Here is a 16,477-nt window from a genome sequence, read left to right on the forward strand (position 1 = left end):
CAATTAAGCTAATTATGGACAAATGGACAATTACTTTATAACTAATTATTGTATGTACCTGCTGCAATCTGATTCTTTTTAATGGACAATCCAAGAATAAATAGATACATTTTTTATAAGAATATCGTGATATTGATACTTTGCGAAGTCCTCGGTAGGAAAAAATAATACAGGAAGAGTATTATTTTACAGCCCTTTATGTTTGAGACAGTGAAGACTTTTGGGATATCAGGTGCTTTTCTAACAGCACTAAAGGCCCTTTATTCTTCTCCCACAGCGTCCATTAAACTTCCCCATTGTGTATCACCCAGTTTCTCTATAGTAAATGGCACAAGGCAAGGCTGTCCTTTATCCCCGCTCTTCATAGAATCATAGAATGGTAGAGTTGGAAGGGACCTCCTGGGTCATCTGGTCCAACCCCCTGCTCAAAGCAGGATTCACTAGATCATCTCAGACAGATGTCTGTCCAGCCTCTGTTTGAAGACGTCCATTGAATGGGAACTCACCACCTCTCGTGGCAGCCTGTTCCACTCATTAATCACCCTAACTGTCACAAAGTTTTTTCTAATATCTAATCTGTGTCTCCTCCCATTTAGTTTCATCCCATTGCTTCTAGTCTTTCCTTGTGCAAATGAGAATAAAGATGATCCTTCTACAATGTGACAGCCCTTGACATATTTGTAGACAGCTATTAAGTCTCCTCTCAGTCTTCTTTTTTGCAAGCTAAACATTCCCAAATCCTGCAACCGTTCCTCATAGGACATGGTTTGCAGACCAGTCACCATTCTGGTCGCTCTTCTCTGAACTTGCTCCAGTTTGTCTATGTCTTTTTTAAAATGTGGTGCCCAAAACTGTACACAGTATTCCAGATGAGGTCTGACCAAAGAGGAGTAAAGACCAATAATGACTTCACGTGATCTAGACTGTATGCTTCTGTTAATACATCCCAGAATTGTATTTGCCTTTTTTTGCTGCTGCATCACATTGTTGACTCATGTTCAGTCTATGATCTATTAGTATACCTAAGTCTTTTTCACATGTACTGTTGCTTAGCTCTATTCCTCCCATTCTGTATATGCTTTTTTCATTTTTATTGCCCAGATGTAGTACTTTGCATTTTTCCCTGTTAAAAACCATTCTGTTGGTTGCTGCCCACTGCTCCAGTTTATTTAGGTCTTTTTGAATCCTCTCTCTCTCTTCTCTAGCATTAGCTATCCCTCCTAGCTTTGTGTCATCAGCAAATTTAATCAGTTTACCCTCAATTCCTTCATCTAAATCATTGATAAAGATGTTGAACAATACAGGTCCCAGGACAGAGCCCTGTGGTACCCCACTTGAGACATTCATCCAGCTGGATGTGAAGCCATTTACAACCACCCTTTGAGTCCGATCACTAAGCCAGTTATGAATCCACCTAACAGTAGCCTGGTCCATTGCATACTTGGTCATTTTTTCAATAAGGATGGTGTGAGATACTTTGTCAAATGCTTTGCTGAAGTCAAGATATACTATATCTACAGCATTTCCCTGATCCACCCAGTCAGTGATTCTGTCATAGAAGGAAATTAAGTTAGTCTGACATGACTTGTTAGTTACAAATCCATGCTGACTCTGGTTAATCACTTCATTCTTATCCATGTACTTACATATATGTTGTTTAATAATTTGTTCAAAGATCTTTCCTGGTATAGAAGTCAGACTCACCGGCCTATAGTTCCCTGGGTCCACCTTCTTCCCCTTTTTGAAGATAGGAACAACATTTGCTCTTCTCCAGTCTTCTGGGACTTCTCCTGTTCTCCAAGAATTTTCAAAGATTATGGAGAGTGGTTCTAAAATTTCTTCTACGATCTCCTTCAGTACTCTGGGGTGTAATTCATCTGGACCTGGAGACTTGAACTCATTTATGTTAGCTAAATATTCCCTCACAATCTTTCTGTTTACAGATAACTTGGATTCCTCTATTCCTTTAAAAGGACAGTGAAGATCAGTTGATGTTACATTTTCTTTCTGAGAGAAAACAGATGCAAAATAGGAGTTAAAAAGTTCGGCCTTCTCAACATCCTCTCTTACCATTTCTCCATTTTCATCCTGTAAAAATCCTATAGCATCTTTGACTTTTCTTTTACTTTTGACATACCCCCAAAATCCTTTTTTATTGCTTTTGACATCTCTTGCAAGCCTTAATTCATTGTCAGCTTTAGCTAACCTGATACGTGCCCTACAGGATCTGCAGACTGCATTATAATCTTCTTTAGATATGCCTCCCTCTTTCCATTTAATAAACATTTCTTTCTTTCTTTTTAGCATGTGTTTAAGTTCTGTGTTCATCCATCCTGGTTTCCTTAAATGCTTCCCATTCTTCCTACTTTTCGGGATTGTTAACGATTGTGCTTTGAGAATCTCATTTTTAAAAATTTCCCATCCTTCCTGGACATTTTTGTCCTTAAGGACATCCAGCCATTGGATCCCTCCTATTCTCTTTCTGAGTCTATTAAAATCTGCCTTTCTAAAATCTAACCTTGAAGTTTGAGTCTTCACATGTCTTCCTCCTCTAGTTATCCAAAATTCTATAATAGCATGATCGCTGCCTCCTAGGGTCCCAGCCACCTTTACCTCCTCAACCATTTCCTCCCTGTTTATAAGGATTAGATCCAAAGTAGCAGATCCCCTTGTTTTCTCCCCTACCTTTTGGAAGATAAAGTTGTCAGCAAGAGAGGATAAGAATTTTCTTGACCTGTTAGTTTTACTTGAGAGAGATTCCCAACAAATGTCTGGATAGTTGAAATCTCCCATGACCACTACGTCATATTTTTTGGAGAACTTGGTCATTTGATACATAAAGAGTTCATCCATATCTTCAGCTTGCCCAGGTGGCCTGTAGTAAATGCCTACAATGGTGTCCTTTCTGTTGTTCTCTCCTTGTATTCTTACCCAAACAGTTTCCACAGAACTCCCAGTCTCTGAAGCTTCAATCTCTGGGCAGATATACGCTTTTCTAACATACAATGCGACACCTCCTCCTCGTTTATCAAGTCTGTTTCTTGCAAATAAGTTGTATCCTTTTAGCCTTTTATTCCAATCATGTGTATCGTCCCACCAAGTTTCAGTGATTCCAATGACATCATATTTCTTTTCCTGAATTAGTAGTTCCAATTCTCCTTGTTTGTTGCCCATGCTTTGTGCATTTGTATAAAAACATTTTAGTTTGTGATTGGTTTCTCTTCCTCCCATATTTTTATTATTTAAATTGTTTTGTTTTTGTTCTTCCTTTCCACTAGCAGAGATCTCAATAGTATTTGTCAGCTGTATGGCTTTTTCTGGCCTTTTGCTTCCCTTCCCACATTGTTCTAGTTTAAAGCTCTTCTGATGAGTGTAGCAAGGCGACTTCCAAATACATGTTTTCCAGTCTTCGTAATGTGCACCCCATCTCTAGCAAGTAGTCCATCGTATAGGTAATTCATTCCGTGATCCAGAAATCCAAATCCTTGTTGACGGCACCATCGACGTAGCCAGTTGTTCACCTGTAGAATCTTATTCCACCTCATTGTTCCATGGCCATCCACTGGGAGGATGGATGAGAAGACCACCTGCGCTCCCAATTCTTTCACTTTCTTGCCTAAGTCTTCAAAGTCACTGCTGATGGTTTCCAGGTCCTTTCTTGCGGTGTCATTTGTCCCCACATGTATTAGCAGGAATGGGTAGTGATCTGTAGGTCTGAAGAGTCTTGATATCCTGTCAGACACATCTTTAATTTTTGCTCCTGGAAGACAGCACATTTCTCTTGAGGTTATGTCTGGTCTGCAGATAGCGGCCTCTGTTCCTCTTAACAGGGAATCCCCCATGACCACCACTCTCCGTTTTTTCTTCACAACATTCTTCTTTTTCCATCCAGGAGGATTCTGAGGGCTTACAAGGTTATTCATTGCTGGCAAAGTCTTATTTTGCTGTATTTCTTCATGGTTCTCCTGCGTGAGAGCCTGGTACTGGTTCCTGAGCAGTATGGGTGCTGACTGCCTCTCGATCATCCTGCTTCTGTGGGTCACATGCTTCCATTCCTCTGTTTCATCAGGTGCAGTTTGAATTTCTTCTCTTTCTGAATCATGAAGAGATAATTCTGCTCTGTCTAAGAACTCTTCACCTTCCTTAATGATTTTCAAGGTAGTTAACCTCTCTTCTAGATTTCGCAACTTTTCCTCCAACAGGGACACAAGCTTGCATTTCTGGCATGTGAAGTTTGGCTTTTCCACTGGCAAGTCTGTGAACATGTAGCAGGATATGCAGCTCACCAAATGGCTCCTGGACTCTTCCATGTTCTTACTGTTAATGTTCTGAAAACAGTGAAAAAAGCTTAAAAATGCGCGCACCTACTGGCGCGCGGTTTACCGATGTCCTCTTTTCAGCTCCAACAGCCAAAATCCAGTGTTCTTTGAGCTCGCGGAGACTCTTCACTTACCCCAAAATGCAGTGGGAATATGCAAATTATCTCCTCAGGACTCCTCCCCTGGTTTACCGATGTCCTCTTTTCAGCTCCAACAGCCAAAATCCAGTGTTCTTTGAGCTCGCGGAGACTCTTCACTTACCCCAAAATGCAGTGGGAATATGCAAATTATCTCCTCAGGACACCTCCCCTGGTTTACCGATGTCCTCTTTTCAGCTCCAACAGCCAAAATCCAGTGTTCTTTGAGCTCGCGGAGACTCTTCACTTACCCCAAAATGCAGTGGGAATATGCAAATTATCTCCTCAGGACTCCTCCCCTGGTTTACCGATGTCCTCTTTTCAGCTCCAACAGCCAAAATCCAGTGTTCTTTGAGCTCGCGGAGACTCTTCACTTACCCCAAAATGCAGTGGGAATATGCAAATTATCTCCTCAGGACTCCTCCCCTGGTTTACCGATGTCCTCTTTTCAGCTCCAACAGCCAAAATCCAGTGTTCTTTGAGCTCGCGGAGACTCTTCACTTACCCCAAAATGCAGTGGGAATATGCAAATTATCTCCTCAGGACTCCTCCCCTGGTTTACCGATGTCCTCTTTTCAGCTCCAACAGCCAAAATCCAGTGTTCTTTGAGCTCGCGGAGACTCTTCACTTACCCCAAAATGCAGTGGGAATATGCAAATTATCTCCTCAGGACTCCTCCCCTGGTTTCCTCTTGTTTGCCATGTGTATCGAGCCTCTAGAGGCAGCAATAAGAGTTAATCCTGACATATCGGGGGTGGAGGTAAGGGGTAAAGTATTTAAAATTTCCCTATTTGCAGACGATGTGCTACTGACCCTTACGAATCTGCATATCACCCTCCCTAATCTTAAAGTGATATTTCGGGAATATGGCATGATCTCAGGATATAAGATTAATTCTAAAAAAACAGAGGCACTTCCACTAAACCTTCCCCATTGTAGCATCGGCATCTCTGCCCCCCTGCCAGGCAGAGACGCCATCCCACTCACCTCCTCGCTCCCCGCTCTGCGTTCACCAGCGCTCCTCTTCCTGCTGCTGGCGCGCGCAGCTCCCCGGGCACTGTGCTTAGGACACACGCGCTCCCTCCCTCTTAAAAGGGCCGCGCACGCCGTCCTAAGGAGTCCCCGGCCAATAGCCGTGGGTCCTCCCATATATAAAGCACCTCCTCCAAAAAGGAGGTGCCCGAGCAAAAGTTGTTGCACAGTGTTTCTGACCTCTGCTTCAGCCCTCAGGTCCCGCTGCTAGCCTGACTACCAGTCTTGCCCGCCAGCCTGTTACCTGCCTGTTACCTGTCGTGCCTGCCAGCCCGCTCACCTGGGAGCACTTGCCTGTTACTTGCCTGTTACTTGCCGTGTCTGCCAGCCCGCTCACCTGGGAGCACTTTCCTGTTACCTGCCTGTTACCTGCCGTGCCTGCCAGTCTGCTCACCTGGGAGCACTTGACTGTTGCCTGCCTGTTACCTGCCGTGCCTGCCAGCCCGCTCACCTGGGAGCACTTGCCGTGACCACCTAGAGACTCCTGCAGTCACTTGCCGTGACCACATCGAGACTCCTGCCGTCACTTGCCGTGACCACCTGCCAGCCCACCTAGAGACTCCTGCCGTTATTTGCCGTGTTTTCCTGATAGCCTACCTGGAGGCTTCCGCTCGCCAGCCTGCCTGCTGTTCCGGTCAGTCCCTGCCATCTGTACCGTGGGAGTCACCTGCTCCCTTACAAGGTGGTCCCCAGAGTAGCACCTGGTCCCTCGGCTCGGTCCCTCCCTGGTCACGGAGTTAGCCGCCGTACGACCAGGGTCGGTCCAGCAGGTTGATACTTAGTTACGCCCCTCTGGGTCCCTCCTTGCACCGCAGCACAGAGGTTCCACCCCCCGGACCCGTAACACGCATGAAGAATTAGATCATCTTAAGCTGAATTAAAAATTCCGGTGGAAGTCAGAGAGTATCAAATATCTGGGGATTAACATAATGTCAGACTATGGGACCCTGTTTGCTCATAATTTTCTGCCCCTTTTTAAAGAATTGAAGGGTCTTATGGTCAAGTGGGCCAATCTTCATATCTCATTTTTGGGGTGGATATCGGCGGTGAAAATGTCCCTTATTCCTAAACTCAACTACTATTTTGAAACTCTACCAGTTGGGGTTCCTATGGGGGAGTTGAGGGCTCTCCAATCCTGCATAATGAAGTTTATATGGAATAATGGGAGGCATAGAATCTCCAAGCAGGTACTGATCTCGGGGAGGGAGCAGGGGGGGTTATCGGTCCCGGATGTGGTAAAATACTATTGAGCGGCTCACTTGAGAAGGATTCCTTCGTGGTCATCCCTTTGGGCATATAATTAGTGGACAGAAATTGAAAAATTATGGATAGCCCCAGTTCATCCGAATTCACTGCTGTGGTCTGAGAAATCTGTTAAACTCCAAACCACTTTACTGGGCCCTATGCAATTCACTAGAGACATATGGGACACCTGTAGGAGGAGATTTCCTCTTTCTTCTAAACACTACCCGATGATATCGTTTGTCTTTCAGCCTTTGCTCCCTCAGAGCCTAGAATCATCGATGGTTCACCCCTGGATCAATGCGGGATTATTTAGATTTGCGGATATAGTGGACAGAAACACCTTAGTAATAATCAGTTTGATTATTTAAAAGAAAGTTTTAACATCACTAATCGGGAATTCTATAAGTACATACAGATTCAGTATTTTGCAAGATCCCTGTTTGGCTAATATAAAGTGTCCATCCCCACGGAGTTTGAGAGGCTGTGCAGGAGAGGTCCCTCTACCAAGGGGTTGATCTCGGATATATATAAAACAATCAATTCACCGGTGGGTGGACCCATCTTCCAGCACCCCTATATGTCTAAGTGGGAGGGATTCTTGGGAAGGAGGCTTTCCCCTCAGACATGGCAGACAATATGGTCTAAAGCAGCTAAGACATCAATTTGCACCCTATACAAGGAGAACCAATATAAAATTTTAATGCACTGGAACCATACGCCGGATATCCTGAATAAAATAAACCCGCAGGTCCCGAGTATATGCTGGAGATGTGGATCATCTGTCGGCACTCTGACACATGTTTTCTGGACCTGCAGCAAAATAGTTCCTTTTTGGGAAACAATAAGAAAACTGGTTCAGGAGGTGCTATTTACAGAGATTTCTCTGGAGCCCTCTGTTTTCCTTCTCAATGTGACCCCTAGGGGAATGGGTAAACATTCTTCCAAATTGCACCTCCACTTGTTGACAGCAGCGAGATGCATGATTGCTCTATGCTGGAAAAGGGACTCACCACCCTCTAGACAAGAGTACTACGCTAGGGTCTGTGATGTGAGGTGGATGGAGTCTTTGAACACAAGTCTTAATGCAAAGATGGACCTGTTCAAGACAGTATGGGCCCCATGGAACTACTATTGGGCGCAGCGTAGTGAATGACCAACTGTTTCATGATCTTTGTCTATATCATTCTTCCTTTCCCTTCTTTCTCTCAGTGTTGTCTTAGTTTTTTTTTTTTTTTTTTTCTGTGTTTCATGGACTGTTATTTAAAATGGATTTCATATCAGATATTTGAATTTGAAAGCTTTAAAGTGATCTCTAATGGGTCGTCCTGTTGGAGGCCTAAGTGTTTTCTCTGATATGAAAATGTGAATGACTTCTCTGTGTTCTATGTTTCCTAAAAATATGTGAAAAATTTTAATAAAAATTACAGTTATAAAAAAAAGACATCCCAAATGATGACCTGAACGTGGCACACAAAGAGTTTGTGAACAAACTGAAGGATATGGAGAAAAAATTCAAAGACTTCCAAAACCCTCTGAACACACCAATTACATTGGCAGAAATAACAGAAAGGATCACACTGATGAAAGGTAAAAAAAAAAGCCAGCGGCCCAGATTGGATACTCCCAGAAATGATAAAATACAGCCCGCCAGACATCCAGGGTGCGATAGCAAAACTATTCAATATTGTACTGCAGACTGGCTACTTTCCCAAAAACTGAAACTGAGGACTCATAACCCCGATATATAAAAATGGGGATAAGTACGACCCAGCAAACTACAGGGGAATATGTGTCAGCAGCAACCTGGGGAAACTCTTAAACTGCATCCTGAACAAGAGGATCATCATCTTCCTCAACCAATACAATGTCTTCAGCAAAAGCCAAGGAGGTTTTATGCCAAATCTCTGCACCACCGACCACATCTACACCCTGCACAGCCTCATCAAGAACCATTTCCACAATACAAAGCATGAGAGGGTCCATGACTGCTTTATAGACTTCAATTAGGCCTTCAAATCAGTGTGTTACCCAGGGCTAGTCCTAAAACTGCTGGGGAGCAGAATATGATGCAGAACATATGATGTCATCCAAAGCTCCTACACTGAGAACAGCTGCAGCATGAGGGTAAATGCAAGGAGGATGGCCTGTTTCCAACAGAACTGAGGAGTAAGACAGGGCTTCAGCCTCAGTCCAACGCTCTTCAATATTTACATCAACAAGCTGGTGGTGGCTCTGGAGTCCTTCTCAGCACCAGGACTCACCCTGACACAGAGGTGAAATTTCTGCTCTATGCTGATGACCTTGTGCTGTTATCACCAACTAAGAGAGGCCTCCAAGTTAATCTGAAATTCCTAGAGACCTTCAGCACCACAGGGGCACTGCCAATCAACCGGAAGAAAACTAATACCATGGTGTTCCAAAAAAGAAAGCAGATAGCAGCAGGCCGCACCCCCTTCATAATAGACAGCTGTCTACTTACGGAAACCAACAAGTACACCTACCTGGGCCTTGAACTCGGCCAATCAGGGAGCTTTAAGCAAGCCATACAGTTGCTGAAAAACAAGGCGTGCAAAGCCTTCTATACCATCAGAAGACATCTTTACCATCTTAAGGCGCCTGTAACCATCTGGCTAAAAATCTTTGATACCATCATTGCCCCAATCCTTCTGAATGGCAGAGAAGTCTGGGGTCCAGTCTCATACCCGAACTGATCCAAGTGGGAACGTTGGACCAACAGAAATATTCCACCTAGAGATCTACAAACTGCTCCTCCAAGTCCATCGGAGCACATCAAACAGCGCCGGCCAAGCAGAGCTGGTCATATTCCCATTACACCTTGTGACCCAGAAGAAGGCAATATCATTCTCATCTATAAAGTAGTAGTCCCAGCTACTACCATCAACAAAGCCTCGCTACATCAGGAAGCCCCAGGAGAACGAACCCCCCAACACAAATCATCCCAAACCAGCCTGACCAAGCCACCAACCTGCATGGCCTGACAAAAGGTTAAATCCGGAAGATGGTACACAACGGCAAAGAGGAATATATCAGTGTCTGGAGGAACGACATAAACAAATCACAGAAACTGATGATATACCAGAACCTACAGAAGGGATACAAACTGGCCCCATAGCTAAAGAAACTAGCAAACTCCAAAGAGCGACAGATTCTGAGCCAGTACAGACTGAGCGCCCACAGTCTATTCATCGAATCCGGGAGGCACTGACAGAACTACATGCGGGAAGAGCGCAGACTCTGCCAGCAGTGCCCCCAGGAGGTCTTGGAGAATGAGGTCCACTTCTTGCTGAGGTGCCCCAAATACTCAGCAGTGAGGGACACTCACTTCAGGACACTGTCTGATCTCCTCCCAGACTTCACCTCCATTGAAGAGGAAGAGGAAAGTGCAGCGGCCACAGCAGTGCAATATGTCAGTGCCTGCCACAAACTTGGGAACCCCCTATAGTTCCAGTGACAGATGACTAACCTGACTGGAGGTTGGCTTTGAGCAGGATAAGTTAGGGTTTTTATTGGTAACATTTTGGGGTACATAACATTTTTGATTGCTTTCAGTATAAGTTCTACGCTGAGCACTTAAGTTGGGGTTTCCGTGTAAATCCCGCAAAAATGCGATATAAACTAAATCCCCCACGGAACCACTCACTGTAATGAGGCAGATGGAGATACTTTGGACTCTGTTTGCTATCTGTTCCATGGTATCCGTCTTCAGACGTGCACAGAACTGTGGTCGACCACACGTGTGCGCTAAAAAGACACTTAAAATGATAAAACGTTGCCGGAACAGAGACCAGACTGAGTCTAAAGTGACTCCATCTGCCTTATCTGAATCACATTTTTTGGGGGGATTTGTGTGTCACCCCAGGCCTGGATGCCACAAATATTAAAGGCTGTGTCTGAGAGCAGGAGGGAGGTTACCTGGTCAGGGACAATTAGCATACAGCACCTGCTGTCCCAGGCCAGTAGGGGGAGCTGGCTGCCCCTATAAAAACTGGAACTGAGGGCAGGGTTAGGGAGAACTGGATGACCTAGCTCAGGACTGAGACTAGTCCGAGAGAAGTAGGGACAGTTCAGCTGTAGCCGAGGAGTCCGTGATACAGAGGAGAAGCTGCGAGCCAGGGACAGAGGGGACGAGAGCCGGTCCAGGCTGAGAGAACTACACTACCAGACATTGGGGTCCGAGGCTGTCAGGGTTGCAAGCCCAGCAGCAGAGAACCAACCCGCGAGGGATTTCAGGTCCCTTGGCCTAAGAAGCCTGGAGGCTCCGCCACACAGAGGGACCAGTACAGCACGGAGAAGCAAAAGGTGCCTAAGGCCCGAGTCGCAAGCCATACAGGCGAAGTACACGGCCAGCTCAGGGACGTGGGCTATTACAACACGAAAAGGGGGATAGTCAGCAAGGGCAGAGAGAGAACGGTAGGCCTTCACACTCACCCTGACCAGTGGGTCTCGCCCGAATGCTCTCAGACACCCAGGCCCATTCCTACCCGGTACTCCTGTTGGGTCATTAGTAATACCTACAATAAAGACCCTGGACTGTTTGAAGCGGATTCTGAACTCTTATTATTGCGGCCTGCACTATCACCTCCAGCATTCACATACGCTGCCCTGAGGCTACACTCTTCCCGTGGGGAGTTATCCTATCCCTGTGCAGCACACCAACATCAGCCTCAGCGGTCTGCCTTGCAGCGGCTGTCATCCCTGACCGCAATCCACGGGTGGCGTAGTCGGACATTCATAACTCTACAAATAGACTGCCACAGCATTTGGTCTGACCACCCTGAGCCACGGGATCGGGTTGCCACTACTACCCCCATCATCGCACTGAAGCCCGGTTCCGGGTGCCCCACGGCCCAGGGGGCGAGTCAGCTTTTGGCGTAGTCGGCAGGATTGTGACCAACCCGCCACAAACGGGTATTGCGTGCCTGAAAAGACTGCAGAGATTTCCTGCCATCCGGAGCCGTTTCCCGCCATCGGACGCCATCTTCAGGACGCCGCGCGGGAAGAAGAGGGGCATGGACGTCAAAAACGCGTGAGACTTGAAGCTCCGCCCTATGCTGAGACGCTGCGCAAGGTCCTGGAAGGGGAGAGAGCGACGCTGACGTTATCACCCCGCGACGCAAGGTCCTCATCCAGAGCATCGCGAGCGGAGCCGCGGCCTACAGAAGAGGATCGTCGGAAGGTAGGCCACGGTTAACTAGGGGGGAGGAAGATTCGGACACGGAGGGACCCTCTACCACCAGCGTAGCCGCTGCAGCTGTGATGTCGTTTTCCATGCCCTATATCCTGGCTACCACAGTATGCTGGCGAGTCGCATACCTTGGGCGACTTTAAAGAAAGACTGTATGGCTTATTCAAGGTTTATCCCCTGACAGAAGAACAGAAAGTAAGCATACTAATAGGGCAGTTAACTGGTGCGGCCCAACGTGAGGTAAACTCTTGGAAAGCTGAGGAGAAAAGGACTGTAAAGGGGGTTCTGACCCGTCTGCGGGACACCTTTGACACCCGTACCTCAGCAGAAATCAAAGTGCGGTTCTATGGCTGTAAGCAGCGAGCCCAAGATAGTATCAGAGACTATGCCTTGAACCTGCAAGAAGCTCTGGGAACAATCAAGCAAGCTGACCCTGGCAGCGTGCAGGACACTGATAAACTGTTGACTGACCAGTTCATAGAAGGTCTGCTGTCCAGCGCCCACAGAACCCAGCTGCGCCTCATGGCCCTACAGAACCCCGATTTGACTTTTGCGCAGTTCAAAGATAGGGCCATCCGGGTGCTCCGAGAACCCGCACCAGGTGGCGCTGTGGTTTCCCGGCGCCCCGCCATCACTTTCCACCAGGGGGTGGCGCCCTACCCCGCAGACCTTGTGGGGGCTGATGCGCAGGCCCTAGATCCATCCCAGCCTGCAAACCTGCACCATCAGGTCCAAGAACTAACAAAGAGTGTGGCTGCACTGACCAGGACCGTACAGTCGTTGCAGATGGAACCGTCAAGACCAATCAAGTTGGCTTCCAGTCTGGAGGATGTCCCGTGGTGTCGACAGAGAAGGATCCCGTCGTTCAGAGGGAGGCCCACCGACCGTTACACTGAGGATGGACAGCCGATTTGCCGCCGTTGCAGCCAGCCAGGACACATAGCCAGGTACTGTACTTTAAATGGGTCCGACCTGGGGCAGAGGGCCAACCCCCAGGCATAAGGTCATCAGGCCCGTCTAATTGGCGCGATAAGTACGTGGGGGGACGCCCGGTCTTACCCGTAGTGCTGGACGGTATCCTCATGAGTGCACTGCTGGACACCGGGTCTCAAGTGACTACCATCCCCTACGTACTTTTCAAGCGGTACTGGAGTGACACTGATATAACCCGTTATCCAGACGATGACTTAAGTATCATTGCCAGCAATGGCCAACCCGTGCCGCAGGTGAGGTTCAGAGAGGTGACCATCAAGATTGGTAAGGTTGAACTGCCGGCACAGGGAGTGATCATTGTGGACATTGACCGTCGTGAAAGTCACCCTAAAATAACCTTGGGTACTAATGTGATCGAAAACTGTCTTTCAGAAGTAATTGTGATTTTGCAGCAGGTGGCGATGAATGCGAGCTCCAGTCAACAGAGGGTCCTCCAGAAAGAGATAAGAGCCCTGATGAGACGGCAACAGATAGAACTGTCTGGTGGTGAGATCGGTAGCGTGAGGATAAGCGACCCGTTCCCCATTGCCATGCCTCCCAAAAGTGAAGGGAGTGGAACACCACATCCCCACGGGGAGCCACCCACCAATAAAAGAGAGACACAGACTTGTACCCCCTGCACATTATCAGAACGCAAAGGGCATGCTGAGAGAAATGAAAGAAGCTGGGTCATTAGAGATAGCTGTAGCCCCTGGGCAGCTCCCTTAGTTTTGGTAAAAAAAAAAAGACGGTACCATGAGAATATGCGTGGACTATAGGAAGGTCAACCGTATCACCCATAAAGACGCGTACCCGTTACCTAGGGTAGAGGAGTCTTTAGCAGCCCTAAAATCAGCTAACTTCTTCTTTACTTTGGACCTTACTAGCGGGTACTGGCAGGTTCCTGTGGCAGAGGCTGACAAGGAGAAGACCGCCTTCACCACCCCGATGGGATTAAGTGAATTCAACTGTATGCCATTCAGGCTCTGCAATGCACCAGGGCCTTCCAGAGGCTGATGGAATGCTGACTAAGACCCCACCTGATGAAGACGGCTTAGACCGTTGAAACGCGTTGTGGCAGTGGTATTGGAGGAAGAATAAAAGTCGGTTGCCATCTATTAAATTGTCCAGTATTCCTTTGGCGCTCCCTGAGACCGCTGCACCATTGTTTACTTGTGAAATATCTCCATACGGAGCCAAAGCGGCAGGAGCAGCCTGGTCTATTTGGATGTTTGAGGACCTGCGGTTATCCAGCCACCGGGTTAAACTACTGAGGACCTGCGGTGACGTAGTATCTGGTCCAGCAGGATCGTGTGACCACTTGAGGAGCACGGAGTTGCGAGGCAAACACCGACAGGACGGTACTACAAATAGAGGCGACCCGGAGCCTCATTAATCACACGCTTAATCTTGGTTGTGTAGACGTACACAACCATCACAGGTGAGTGTACTGGCACTTTTTAAATTATTTAAATAGCCCTGTGAGTCTACACATGCGCCCTTTCTTTTCTTTTCACATCTAAAGCACCTGGCCGAGGTGTTCGAAGCCCTGGCAGGCTATGGCCTGAAGGTGAAACCCTCAAAGTGTCACCTGTTAAAACCGAAGGTACAGTACCTAGGGTACGTGGTGAGCGCTGAGGGAGTAGCCCCCGACCCCGACAAGGTCACAGTAATCAAGAGCTGGCCAAGCCCCTCTAACATCAAAGAAGTGAGGCAATTCCTCGGGTTGGTAGGCTACTACCGAAGGTTCATCCCCGGGTTCACTAAGATGGCAGCCCCTATGCAAGACCTCCTGATAGGGCAATCTAAGACCAGAAGCCAAAAGCCACCCTTCAAGTGGGACAAGCCGGAAGAGGAGTCGTTCCGACAGTTGAAGATGGCCCTCACGGGGGATGAGATCCTGGCCTACCCTGATTATGGCCAGCCTTTTATTCTCCACACCGACGCCAGTAATGTGGGGCTGGGAGCCGTACTGTCGCAGAACCAACAGGGCAGAGAAAGGGTGATCGCGTACGCCAGCCGGAAGCTGAGGCTCACTGAAAGAAACCAGGAGAATTACAGCTCCTTCAAGCTAGAATTCTTGGCAGTGGTGTGGGCCGTCACAGAACGGTTTAAGCATTACCTGGCCTCCGCAAAGTTCACTGTGTACACGGACAACAACCCGCTGATACACCTGGACAATGCAAGACTTTGTGCCCTAGAACAGCGGTGGATGGCCCGGCTATCCAATTATGACTTCACAATCAAATACCGGGCCGGCAGAACCAACGCCAACGCGGACGCCCTATCAAGAATGCCCCACCTACCTGAAGGAGAAGACGACTTGGAAGAGCTGGAGGAAGTAGAACATATCACCGAGCAGCTGTAAACACTCGGAGCTCGGCCCGAGCATACTCGGCGAAAGGGTTAATAGAACATACTCGCTCAACACTAACTGTAATGCTTGGGCATGCTTTATAACAGCGATCAAAGTGAAAGTCCACTTGATGGACTAAGTCGAAAGATTTTTTAAAACGTTTAAAAAATTTGTAAAAATGTAAAAAAAAAAAAATAGTGAAATAATAATTAAAAATTACATTAAACCAATAAATATTTTTATGTAAAAAAAAACCAAAAAAGTAAACATATTTGGTATTGCCGCGACCCGACCTATAAAACTGTCAAACTAGTTAACCCCTTTAGTGAACACAATAAAAATAAATATTTTAAAAAAGAGGCAAAAGCTATGCTTTTTTATCATACTGCCGAACAAAAAGTGGAATAAAACAACAATCAAAAAGACGAATGTAAATAAAAATGGTATAGCTGAAAATGCCATTTTGTCCGGCAAAAAGCAGGTTGCCAAACAGCTTCATCAGGAAAAACATAAAAAAGTTATAGCTCTCAGAATAGAGTAATGCAAAAATAATTATTTTTTCTATAAAATAGTGTTTATTGTTTACAAAATAGAGTCACTGATAGGGGTTTTTCACTGTTTAGGCACATCAGGGGCTTTCCAAATGCGACATGGCGTCCACTCTCGATTCCAGCCATTTTTGAGTCCAAAAAGTCAAACTGAGCTCTTTACCTTCCGAACCCTGCCATGTGCCTATAGAGTAGTCTTCTCCCACATATGGGGTATCAGCAGGGCCAGCATCAGCACTTGGGCAAGCGGGGGTGCTCACTCACCGTTAGGGACCCTGGTGCGCTATGGGGTCAGTGAGTCGGGGGAGCATGGTGCCAGCATTCGCGAGTGAGCCCCCATGCTTTGTTCAGGGCCCTGGCATTTATACTTACCTCATCTCAATGCTCTGCAGCTCCGGTGTCTTCCGTGTCTTCTGACACTGTGATGTGTCAGGGCAGAGGGCGCAATGACATCAGTACACTGCGCCCTCAGCTCTGACAGTGCAGAGAGTCAGAAGACGCTGAGGAGTCCTGACCTGCCACCAGCAATGAAACGTGAGTATTTATTTATTTTTTTTAAATGTATGGAGCATTATATGGAGCCCATTCTCTATGGAGCATTATATGGGGCCCATTCTCTATGGAGCGTTATATGGGACCCATTCTCTATGGAGCATTGTATG

Source organism: Phyllobates terribilis, unplaced genomic scaffold (assembly GCF_046119375.1).
Source record: "Phyllobates terribilis strain yellow unplaced genomic scaffold, ASM4611937v1 Scaffold_392__1_contigs__length_1777392, whole genome shotgun sequence".
NCBI classification, from domain to species: domain Eukaryota; kingdom Metazoa; phylum Chordata; class Amphibia; order Anura; family Dendrobatidae; genus Phyllobates; species Phyllobates terribilis.